We start from the raw sequence: 12,281 nt of genomic DNA, 5'->3' as shown, positions 1-12,281 counted from the left end.
TTACTTTTTCCCTTCCAATTTGGATGCCTTTTATTTCTTTTTCTTGTCTTATTGTTGTGGCTAGGACGTCTAATACTGTGTTAAATAGAAGTGGTGAGAGTGGGCATACTTGTCTTGTTCCTGATTTCAGAGGAAATGCTTTCAGCTTTTCATCATTGAGTGTGATGTTAGATGTCAGTTTGTCATAAAGCAAATGACTAATAAGTGGAAATAAACATAATTAAAATGGGTGATAAATAATGTAAGGAAAAAAGGAGCAATCTAAAGGGGATCTAGAGTAGAATGAGTGTCAGAGAAGACCTTCCTGAGGAAATGACCATTAAGTGGGTGACTGAAGGAGGAGTTGGGGATAGGCCAGGCAAAGATGTGGAGGAAAAACATGGCAGGCAGAGTGAACCTGATGGGAAAAAGTGATGAGGCAGAAGAAGAGATAACATTTCAAGTAGTAAAAGGAATGTGAGGCTAGATCTTGTGAGCAAAAAGGAGGGTGACAAGAGATGTGATGGGAGGTGTGTGTGAGGGGCAGGTGACAGCTATCTGGTGGGACTGGGGACTCAATCCTAAATTAAAGAGGATGCCACTAAAGAGTTTAAGCAAGTGGTGTGATCTAATTTATTCTTTAATATATCATTCCAACTTCTGTGTCCAGTATGATTTGGGAAGTATAAGAGCAGAAGCACTAAGACCAGCAGTGGGGATGATTGATTGCATACATCCAGGAAATTCATGACAGTGGCTCAACCTGGGGTGGTGGGGTGGAGATGGAGAAGAGAGAAAGAGGTTGAGCCCTTTGAGAGGTGGAATAGATCAGAATTATTGGATGGAAGGATTGGACTGGATGAGAACGAAGAAGGAGGTCTCCAGAATAACTCCTTGGTCTTGAGCACAAGAAACTAGCTTACTGATGGTGACATTGAAAGAGCATCAGGTTGAAGGTGGGAGAGACCATCACTCTGGGACATTTTGAGATGACTATGAGAAGTGGAGATACAGGGAAGTTTGTCTGAGTGCATATACTTGAACCTCTGAAGGTATCAGTCTAGAGGTTGTGGACAGAAACAGGACAGGAGGACCTTACCCAGGGGAAGGGAACCAAGTGAGTAAAGAGGCTCTAGGACTTAATCTGAGGAACTCCAACCTCATGGGCTCCGGGCGAATAAGGTGCTGGCCAAGAAGATGGGATTCTTTTTAGCAGTTGCAGGAGTAAAAATTAATTTTCCTTAATTTATATTCACAACATTTCAGAACAAAAGAGATCCTAGAGATATGTAGTCTGCTTCTCCCATTTAGTAGAAAAGAAAAGAAGTTGTAGAATTCTGGAAGTTGTAGAAGTCTACTGCCTTCCAGCCCTGTACAGATAGCCTGACTCCTGGAATAACACTGACCTCCACACCAAAGGAGGAAGTAATCATTTTAGTTCTGTCCATGATTTGTCAGTGATTTCATCAAGATATATTTCACATTTAATTTTTTTCCATCTCCAAAATTAGTGCAGTTCCTTACTAATAGCTACTTTTCTATGGTGATTCTAACTCAAGGTAGAAAAATTAGCTTGCAAATGCAGGAAAAAAATGAAACGAAAAGTTAAAACTATAGAGTGGCTCTTAGAAGCCCTTCTCTAAGGTGAAAGATGGTTATCTCCTCCCTGTTCTGCTAGAAGCACTATGGCTCTCCTTGAACATCACCACAGTCGTCTTTGGAGCAGTTTCTTTGAAGCTACTTGCAGGTCTTACTGGTCTGAGAATTGATACTACTGATTATAGGAGGCAGATGCAGCAATACATGACCATCGTTAATGCTGTTTGCATTAGGTAGGATTAGGTAGGATTGCACTTCTTGGTTGCCTTGTGGTTGGGTGAGGCCATGTGATTCCTTCTGGAGAATGAGTTATAATTGGAAAGAATGCTTTACCTCCAGACCAGAGCTTTTAATTGTTGATGTGAGATCTCTGTAGTGCTCTTGCCCTCTGCAACAATGACTGGAATCTTGGAAATAGTGGCCACTCCCTCAGGCTGGATTGTTGAGTGACTCTGAGGAGCAGAGGCTCCTCACTAACCCAAAATGGGCATGTGGCATGTGAAGACATGGGTCTTTGTTATGTTAAGCACTGAGATTTGGAGGTTGTATGTTACTGCAACATAACTTAGTCTTATGCTGACTGATACCTGGTTATTCTGTTGTCTGCTTTTCAGGGGCTTAATGGGCAGCTTGTATATTTAGTTCTTCAAGGAGACACAGATACTTCCATTTTCCCTGATTCCTCAAATGCACTTCACACACCAAGGAGGAGGGAGGGTTGGGATACACCATGGTGATCTTTTCTTCCACTAATAAGTAGACTAGATATATAGGCCTTCCTGAAAGAAGTGGTCTAAGGGAGGAAGAAGGCTCAAGGAGTGAAAAAAGCAAACAAGCAAACAAATGACAGAAATCTTTGCCATCAGGAATGGAAGAGGAGAGGGGAGATGATCAGGGCTTATGGAACCCACACAGTAGGGACCAGCCCCCAAAATGATTGTGAAATTTTCATGGAGTCCACATAACTGTTTCTTGTTACTTCTTGTCTCTTTTCCCAAAAGGAGCTGGAAAAACAGTAACCCACTCCATATTTGGTAAGAGAAAGAACAGGTCTAGCAAGAGTAAAAGGCAGCAACATAAATTCCTGGGATTTGAGATGAGTAGGGCTTTCTCATACAGAGGGATGCCTGGAACCTAACTACCAAGAGGGTGAAGAAGTAGGAGTTCACAGTCACCACAACCCCTCCATCTCTGGGCCTCTAGCTTCTGAGAGAAAGCCCAGAGGTCAGGTGTATCAATTTGTCAGATTACGTTCTGATGTTGAACAGGTGCACTCACGCCCAAAGCCTGAACCGGACGACCTGAGGTTTTTTGAACAGGCTTCTCCCACATTCTCCTACAGCCTCCCTGACCTCCCTCTAAGCCACATCAGTGCTTCCAGTATTTTCACCGTCTACTTAATTTCCCACACACAAATCCCTGGGTGTTCTTACAGGGAACTCAGCAGCTAAGCACACGTATGGATTCATTTTTGGAATGGCTAGGACTTTGTTGTGTGTGATCAGATATCTATCAGTGTCTCTCAAGAGAGCAGCAGAGGTTCTCTCTTTGATATATATGGGTGTATGAGAAGGAAGTTCCTAAGACATGTAATTCTTGACTGTTTTGACTCTGAGAGTCAGCTTACCTTTTCCACAGAAGCTGTTCGAGTCTGTTTTAAATGTTGGGATATCATCCATCTTTCCCACCATTATGGCCGAATCCTCTTCGTGCCAACAACTAGACCCCAGGAAAACAGAGCTGGTCCAGGACTCCCCAGATGCATTTGCTGCTCTGCTAGAGGCATCACAGCAGACGGACAGAGTTGCACTGTCATCATTCTACCTACTCTTGTGTTTTCCAGGGCACACTTGCTGCCTTGTTCCCATTACGTACCAGTGGGGCTTCCCTTTTAAGTGGCCAGTAACAGAAAATGAGTACAGCATTTTGGGTCAGCTAGGAATGGGTCTCAGGTCTCGGCTCTAGATCTCTGAGATTCAGTTTTCCTCTTCTGTGGACCCCACTGAGTTGTTGTGAGATGGAGAGAGACACTGGATGCGAGGAAACTCTCTATATTCCTGGTTCATTTGTGTCGCATGTTAGTTATCAGCATTGCTGCTGCTGGTTGTGGTGTAGGTAGGAGAAAGGTAGAGGATAGCTAAGAGAGTGGAAAGGTGGCAGACTGTACCCTGCTGAGCTTTTATGGGCTTCCCCTTTTGCCTTTTCCCGCAGAGAATCATGTCTCTCTATTGCCCATTTTCTTTGTTCTCTCCTCTGTCTCCATTCTGGAGCACTCAGCTCTGGAGATAACCCAACCTCTTCCAAAGTGACGTTTCTCATGATGATGGTTATTAATATTAATGTTATTAATAATCATAAGTCAATCTTTCCTGTTATAATTAGTTACCATTATTATTACTGGTTGTTATGTGTGATTGTTATTTATATAATTATGTCATTATGCTGTGCAGGATCTGATATCCTTTTCATGGCCAGTCAGTTTAATATGTGGCTCTTACTATTAAAACTGTTCCTGAAAGAATCAGCAGGGCAAAGACACCCCTGGAAGAGGCTACAGTGTCCTTTGTGAACATGTCTATTCCAAGTGTTGCAAGTCCATCGTGTTTTGTGGCCTGTCCTAGCTCTGGAAGACAAAAATTAATTACAGACTAGCCTGCAAAGCAGAACAAGTAGACAGCTAAGTGAAGCTCTGTATTTCAAACATGAATCACTGAAGTCACAATTTACAGGTAATAGGTCACAGATGATAAGGAGGAAAGGGATCTCCAGGAGTTCCACTGAAGAGGTGGCATTACATCTGTCTGGGCTCCGAATGTTGATTAGTAGATGCAGTTTGGGGAAGAACATTCATGAGTGAGGTGACAACTTTCACAAAGGCACATAGTATGTTCAAGAAACAGTGAACCCTAAAAGGGTCCATAGACTGCATCTGACTCTCTAACCATAGACCCTGGCAGTCCACGCTGAGGGGGGACGTCTTCACCTTACTAAGATCTGTGATCCAGCTCCACCTGAATGACTGCGCTGAAGTGAAAACTGGGCTACGGGCTCTATTTATCAGCTCTCCAGACAGCACTCGGAAGGAGGGTCATTGAACTCCTCAAGAGGAAGGATGGGGCAGTGACCCAGGGCAATTCGCATCCTGTGTCTGTCAGTGGATGCCAAGCCTGGATACAGTTTTTCCTTGTATGAACAAACATTAAAAAGAAGTTTCTGTGGAACAATCCTGCAACCCAAGGAAAATAACATGTTATCTAGAGGACTTAGAGAAAGCGCAGATCTCTAAAATCATTTACAAGAAAGAGAAAAATGTTTTAGAAAATATCTGTTTGGTATCCTCAAAAAGGAGACAAGAAGACTTGAAGACTATGGAATGAGAGCGGAAAGCCACAAGGAGAACATATGGGTTATGGGGAGGGTAGAACCAAACTTCAGGGGCCCCAAATGAGATGCCTCAGAGTTTTGTCCACCTACTTGTATTTGCCTTGGTGGAGAAAGAAGTCCATGTGAAATCAAATGCAGTGGTAAGGGTGGTCCTGCTCCTAGCAAGGGCAGCCTTGACAGTGCCCCAAGAATACCGAATATAAACCATTTAGCACTCTGCTTAAATCTCCTGTTACCGCCATCTCCAATTCTTAATCCATGCAGAGACTCTATCTCCTACACCCTATTGGAAACTTACCGATAAAAAGGGAATGCGTAGAAATCTCAACTCTTCCATTTTGTGATCGTAGCCTGAGAGATTCTAACTGCAAGCCAGCGGTCTCTGACAGACCTCTCCTAATGCTGTGTGGACTTCCCTTTGTAGAGATAAGCAAGCAGAAAAAAGACGCCACAAACCTGGTTTCATTTGGAATCAGAGCAACAGACTGACTCCAAGAAAAAGGAGAAATCATTTGGAAGTCTGGATTTGAATTCTCAATAAAATGTAAGAGTACTATGAATTTATAAAGGAGGAAAAACTGACAAATGAATGGATTTAAGGTGAAAAACATAATTACCCAAAACAAAAATGGCAGAGAAGCAATGATGAATAGATTAGGTGTTGCAGGAACTTTTCATGAGCCAATAATTAGTTGGTAATTGCTATATGGCTGTTAAAGCATAACATAAAAGTCCTCCCACAGGAAAAGGAAAGTTGTAGAGGTATAAAGATGATGAAGGCAAAGACGAGAAGCTGAGGTTAGATCTACGGAAGTCCATCTACTGAGGATAACAGCAAGAGAGCCACAGATGATGTGTGGCACACACACAAAGTTGCAGAATTGTTAGAGAAAAGTTAAAGAGTTATGGACACAGGTAACATGGAAAATTCAAAAGTGTTCCCAAGTAGAACAAAACTAGAAGTAAATGACAGAAAGGTAAGCCGGCATACGTTGGAAGCTCAAAAATATTTTTAAAAACAACTCTTTATGTCACGGAGAAAAACAAAACTGCAATTACAGGCTATTTAGAAAATAATAATAATATGTGGCTGAAACTTAATGAACAGATAATTATTTTACTGAAACTGTTCCAGAAACTGCTGCAAAAAGAAATTATTGCCAAATCCCTTTAATGGATATGGCATAAGCCTGATGACATAATAAAAATACCACTTAAAAATTAACCTGCAGAACAGTCTTCAGGATGAATTATTCAGTGTTGTATAGATGTCAGTTCTTTCCATTAATATGCAAACTTAGTATAACCCTAGTCAATATCCCAATGTGATTTTATTTCGATACTTAACCAAAAGATTCTGAAGTGTATCTGGAAGAGAAACATGCAAGGAAAGCCAAGAAAATTCTGGAAAAGAAGAAGGTAATTGTCTGGTCATTGCTGTATAGCTATTAAAGCACATCACAATGTTTCAGTGATCCAGATAGCCTTGAACTAACCTCAGAGGAGACAGATCAATGGGGAGAGATGGAGCAGAAACATGCACCCAGAAACAGATGTATATAGGCAAGAAGATTTCTAAAATAGTGAAAGTGGTGTTTAAATCATTGTAGCACAGGTTTATTATTCAGTAAAATACATTATCTCAACTGGCTACTTATTTGGAAAAATGCTAACAACAAAAATTACAACAATGGTAATACATTTAGATCCTTATCAGATTAATTAAATATAAAACAATAAAACCAATAATTATCAGAAGGAAATCCAGAAGAATAATTTTGTAATTTTGGGATGGGGGAGGCTTCTTGAATTAAGAACTTAGAGTCAGAAAACTTAAGGGAAAATTTGAAAAATCTTCAGATGGGACAGGAAAGAATGCCTACAGGAGAAAGAACGAAACATATGATATCCCAGTAGGATGTCTTTCCACTTGTGTGCTGGGTTGTCTGCCCACATGTGCTTGTGTGTACTCCTGCCTCCTCCTGCCGCCCCTCTACTTATGCAGGAAGGTAACTGCATATCCTTCTCACACATCTGACTGCTTCTACCCCAGCAAACTGCAACTATTCCTAGGTGTTTTGCTATTGGTTGACTTTATGATCATTCCTGAATAATGTTCTATTGGCAAGAGGTTTTAAAGCAACAGAAAACCCAAGGTTTGATGGATTTACCATCCCCTTTATTTATGTAAAATGGCTTCCAGTAAGGAGTTCTGCTACAATTGGCCGCCAGTTTATTTAAGGTCCAACGGAACATGAAAATAAACAAGTATTAATCCTGAGAACTTTTTTGTGGAATTATGAAAACAGTCTGTTATAAAACACATCCAGATGTCAGCCAGGACTGAGTCAATTAGAATAATAGCTTCAAGTAAAATCAACAAAGGTCAGCCAGTCAGGCTGAGGGGTGAGATCTCCAGAATACCCAGCTCACAGGGGCAGGGGAGGCTGCTGTTATGCCCCAGCCTTGAGCTTTGTCCATGAAACATAACTGTTTAAATGATCCATAAAGAAGAAATTATGGATCCCACAGATCAACATAACTTTTTAAAAAGATTAATTTTGTCACAGCTTAGGACAGATTTATAGAAGGCCAAAATAAGAAAGAGTGTCATTTGAGAATGAGCAGAAACTTTGAAAGAGTAAAAATGAAGAAAAACAAACCCAGCTTCCCCTATATTTGAAAATTATTAAATTTTTATATCAGTAAAATTGTTAATTTTACAGAGAACTATGAAAAAAAATCCTATTGATACACTAGCCCAATTTTTCAAAAATTGTGTGTAAGGGTAATCACTGGAACATTTAATATTAAACCCTATGAAGTCATCTAAATAGTGACCTGTGGAATGCTGGTTAAATAAATGATGGCACACTTGCATAGTATAACAAAATGCAAATGTTGACAACCACAGTAAACCTGTTTGTGAACTGCTAGGAAGACATGTCTAATATATATTAAGTATGAAAGAGCAAGTAACAGAGAATTAAATATATCATTATTCAGCCATTTTTTTTTTTTTTTTTTTTTTTATGCGTTACGCGGGCCTCTCACTGTTGTGGCCTCTCCCGTTGCGGAGGACAGGCTCCGGACGCGCAGGCTCAGCGGCCATGGCTCACGGGCCCAGCCGCTCCGCGGCATGTGGGATCCTCCCAGACCGGGGCACGAACCCGCGTCCCCTGCATCGGCAGGCGGACTCTCAACCACTGCGCCACCAGGGAAGCCCCTCAGCCATTTTTTATTAATCAATCTATTGATCTGTGTTTCTCGGATTGTGTATGCAGGGAAAGTTCTAGAAAGAAACCGGTGTTTGTGATGACTGCCTCTGGGAGTGCAGGAGCTAAGGGCAGAGGATCTTTTCATTTTTGTGTTATGCTTTTCTATAGTGTTTGAATTTTTTACTTTGGGTATGTATTACTTTTATAAAAAATTTTAAAAGATAAGTTAAAAGCAGCAGAAGAGGGAAGGAAAGAATGAGGGATCTGTTGAAGTAGAAAGCTAACTAATGGAACATTGATCAACTCGTTCTTAAGAGGAAATAGGACAGCTGTGAAAATATTGGAAGCCTCTGAAAATGTTAGGAGTTAAACAGTCACCATAAGAGAAATAGTTTTACTCATTATGCTTTCTCCAATGAATGAGTAATTGCCTAAAAATAAAACACAATGTTGTTACATGGGTTCAGTACCTATTGAAGGTTCTGATGGCCAGTAGCATCTCTTGTACCTGAAGCCAACATCAGTTTGAAATTTACTTTTTCTTTAAAAAAAGATGACTGATAATTTCCGTCAATGGAGAAGCTTGGAAGCTTTAAGGTCCCTGTTACCTACCTAGAGGGCTTGATGGCTGCAGTTGGAAGACTTTGGCTGTCAAATATCCTGAGAGTTTAGATGGAACATAGCTCTGACTGCTCACTTATCACAGGGACAACTTCTGCCCTTGCAAAAGAGCTTGGAGCAGTGCTGATGCCCCACCTCTCTCCCTGATGCCCTGTGCTCCAGCATGGGATGACCCACACTCAGATGTTTTCTGCCAAGCAAAGCCACTGGTTGATTGTATGAAACAGAGTTCAGCCTACTGGTCCTTGTGGGCACACCAGACCAAATTAAACATCTGATGGGATGTTTCACATACTTGAGAACAGCACCTTCTAGAGCCAGAACATCTTTGGATTTGAGGGGACTTAGTAGTCATAGAACTGGAGCCCATGGGCTTCCCTGGTGGCGCAGTGGTTAAGATTCCGCCTGCCAATGCAGGGGACATGGGTTCGAGCCCTGGTCCGGGAAGATCCCACATGCCGTGGAGCAACTAAGCCCGTGCGCCACAACTACTGAGCCTGTGCTCTAGAGTCTGCGAACCACAACTACTGAGCTCACGCCACAACTACTGAAGCCCGCACGCCTAGAGCCCATGCTCCGCAACAAGAGAAGACACCACAATGAGAAGCCCGCGCACTGCAACGAAGAGTAGTAGCCCCTGCTTGCTGCAACTAGAGAAAGCCCATGTACAGCAATGAAGACCAAACAGAGACCAAAAAAAAAAAAAAAAAAAAAATGGGGGCCCATGATACATGATACTACAGTGCATTTTCCACTTCATTTGGCTCTTTATCACAATGACAATGTTTATGAAAGTTAAAATCTTTTCTTATTGATGTCCATATGACAACAGTATTTGAAAACAAAAATATGCAGCAAGAGAACCTTCATTTGTACAGGTGTATAGTAGAGTGTGTGTGTGTGTGTGTATGCTCATGTGTTGAATGTGTGAATACTCTGGCTTGCATGTGTCCACTAATGGAGAGGAAGAACAAGAAATGAAAGGGAATGGTTTGTTTCTTTTTTGGAATTTAAGAAAAATACTCAAGATAAAGAATTTCCCTTTACTTTCTTCCTCAGATGGCTGGAAAATGAAAAAAAAAAAAAAAAAAGCTAAAGCAAAAATCCCATAAACTTCAAGCACTCAAGTTCCTGTGTTAAGGGTAGGTTCAAATGTTGTCTAAATCCTATATGGCCTAAAGGCTTCTACATTTTATGTAAGGTAGTACAATATTAACTCTAGGCTGTAAAACTTAAGGAAATGTATCATAATTTCTAAGTAGCACTAAAAATGTAGTGCAATGAAGTACTGCTAAAAAGCCAATAGGTGAATTAAAATGGAATTCCAAATACTTCAAATAAATAGAGAGGAGAGTTGAGGAAAATTTATTTAAACCTTTGGGGGCAAATAACAGACCTGAGATGAATATAAAAAAAATTAAGCAGAAGATCAAAGAAAAACAAAACCAAATGGAAAAATTCTATACCCCCTTTTCTAAAAATTTGAAGAATGCAGCTTGCAGAATATGATTAAAATCCTTCTGAAATAACACTTTCTTAAGTAAGATACCTAAATATCTTACCTAATAAGATAATTTAAAAAATAAATACTTATACTTTCAAGGGAATACAACCTTGAGCTCTGTAACCTAGAGATTAAAGAATGAAATGGCAGGAGAATTAATAAGTGGAGAACATTTTAGGACTGCTGAATTTATTAAGATTGACATGGTAAAAGATGGAACTGTACATGGAAATGAAAAAAGATAACAAAAGAATACTATGAAGAACTCTATGCCCACACATTTGATAACCTGAATGAAATGGATCAATTCCTTGAAAAACACAGCCTGCCAAAACTTACAGAATAAATAGATGATTTGAGTAGGCCTAATATCTATTAAGGAAGCTGAACAAAAGCTTAATAACCTTCCAAAACAGGAAGTACCATGCCCAGATGGGTTCACTGGTGAATTTACATCTAAGGAAGAAATGATACCATTGTTTACAACCTCTTTCAGAGGATTAAAGCACACACTTTAATCAGAGGGCACACACTTCCTAACTCATTCTTTAAGTCCCACATTACCCTAATACCACGGCCAGACAGAGACATTACAAGAAAAGAAAACTACAGACCAATATCTCTCATGAACCTATATGTAAATATTCTCAACAAAATATTAACAAATCATATCCAAAAAATATATAAAAAGAATTATACACCACGACTAAGTGGGATTTATCCAAGGTATGCAAGGTTGGTTCAGCATTTGAAAATCAGTTAATGTAACCAATTGCATCAGCAGACTAATAAAGAAAAATCACATGATCATATCAGCAGATGCAGAAAAAACATTTGACAAAAGCCAATACCCATTTGTGATAAAAAACTTTCAGTAGGGCTTCCCTGGTGGCGCGGTGGTTGAGAGTCCGCCTGCCGATGCAGGGGACGCGGGTTCGCGCCCCGGTCCGGGAAGATCCCACATGCCGCGGAGCGGCTGGGCCCGTGAGCCATGGCCGCTGAGCCTGCGCGTCCGGAGCCTGTCCTCCGCAACGGGAGAGGCCACAACAGTGAGAGGCCCGCGTACCGCAAAAAAAAAAAAAAAAAAAAAAAACTTTCAGTAAACTTGGAATAGAGGGCAACTTTCTCAACTTGGTAAAGACTATCTATGAAAACGCTACAGTTAACATCATACTTGATGGTGAGAAACTTGAAGCCTTCCCATTAAGATCTGATATAAGGCAAGGATGTCCCCTCTCACTCCTTTTCAACATTGTACTGCAAGTTCTTGCTATTGTGGTAAGGCAAGAAAAGGAAATAAAAGGTATACAGATTAAAAAGATAGATATAAAGCTGTCTTTTCTGAAGACATGATTGTCTATGTAGAAAATATGAAAGAATCCATGAAAAATCTCCTGGAACTAATAAGTGGTTATAGCAAGGTTGCAAGATACAAGGTTAACATAAAAAACTCTATTGTTTTCTTATATAACAACAATGAACAAGTGGAATTTGAAATTAAAAAATGCAATGCCATTTACATTAGCACCCTTCAAATGAAATACCTTTGGTATAAATCTAAAAAATATGTACAAGATCTATATGAGAAAAACCATAGAACTCTGATGAAGGAAATGAAAAAAGAACTAAGTAGGAGGAGAAATAGTCCATGTTTATGTATAGGAAGACTCACTATTGTTAAGATGTCAGTTCTTCCCCAAATGATCTATAGATTCAATAAAATCTCAACCAAAATTCCAGTAAGATATTTTATGGATACTGATAAACTGATTCTAAAGTTAATATAGAGAGTCAAAAGACCCAGAAAAGCCAACACAATATTGAAGGAGAAGAACAAAGCTGGAGAATTTACACGAGCTGATTTCAAGACTTGCTTGCTATAAAACTACAGTAATCAAGACAGTGTGGTACTGGCGAGAGAATAGACAAATAGATCAATGGGACAGAAGAGAGAGCCCAGAAATAAACCCACATAA

Source organism: Phocoena sinus, chromosome 16, assembly GCF_008692025.1.
Source record: "Phocoena sinus isolate mPhoSin1 chromosome 16, mPhoSin1.pri, whole genome shotgun sequence".
Taxonomy (NCBI): domain Eukaryota; kingdom Metazoa; phylum Chordata; class Mammalia; order Artiodactyla; family Phocoenidae; genus Phocoena; species Phocoena sinus.
This window is presented reverse-complemented; position numbering follows the sequence as displayed.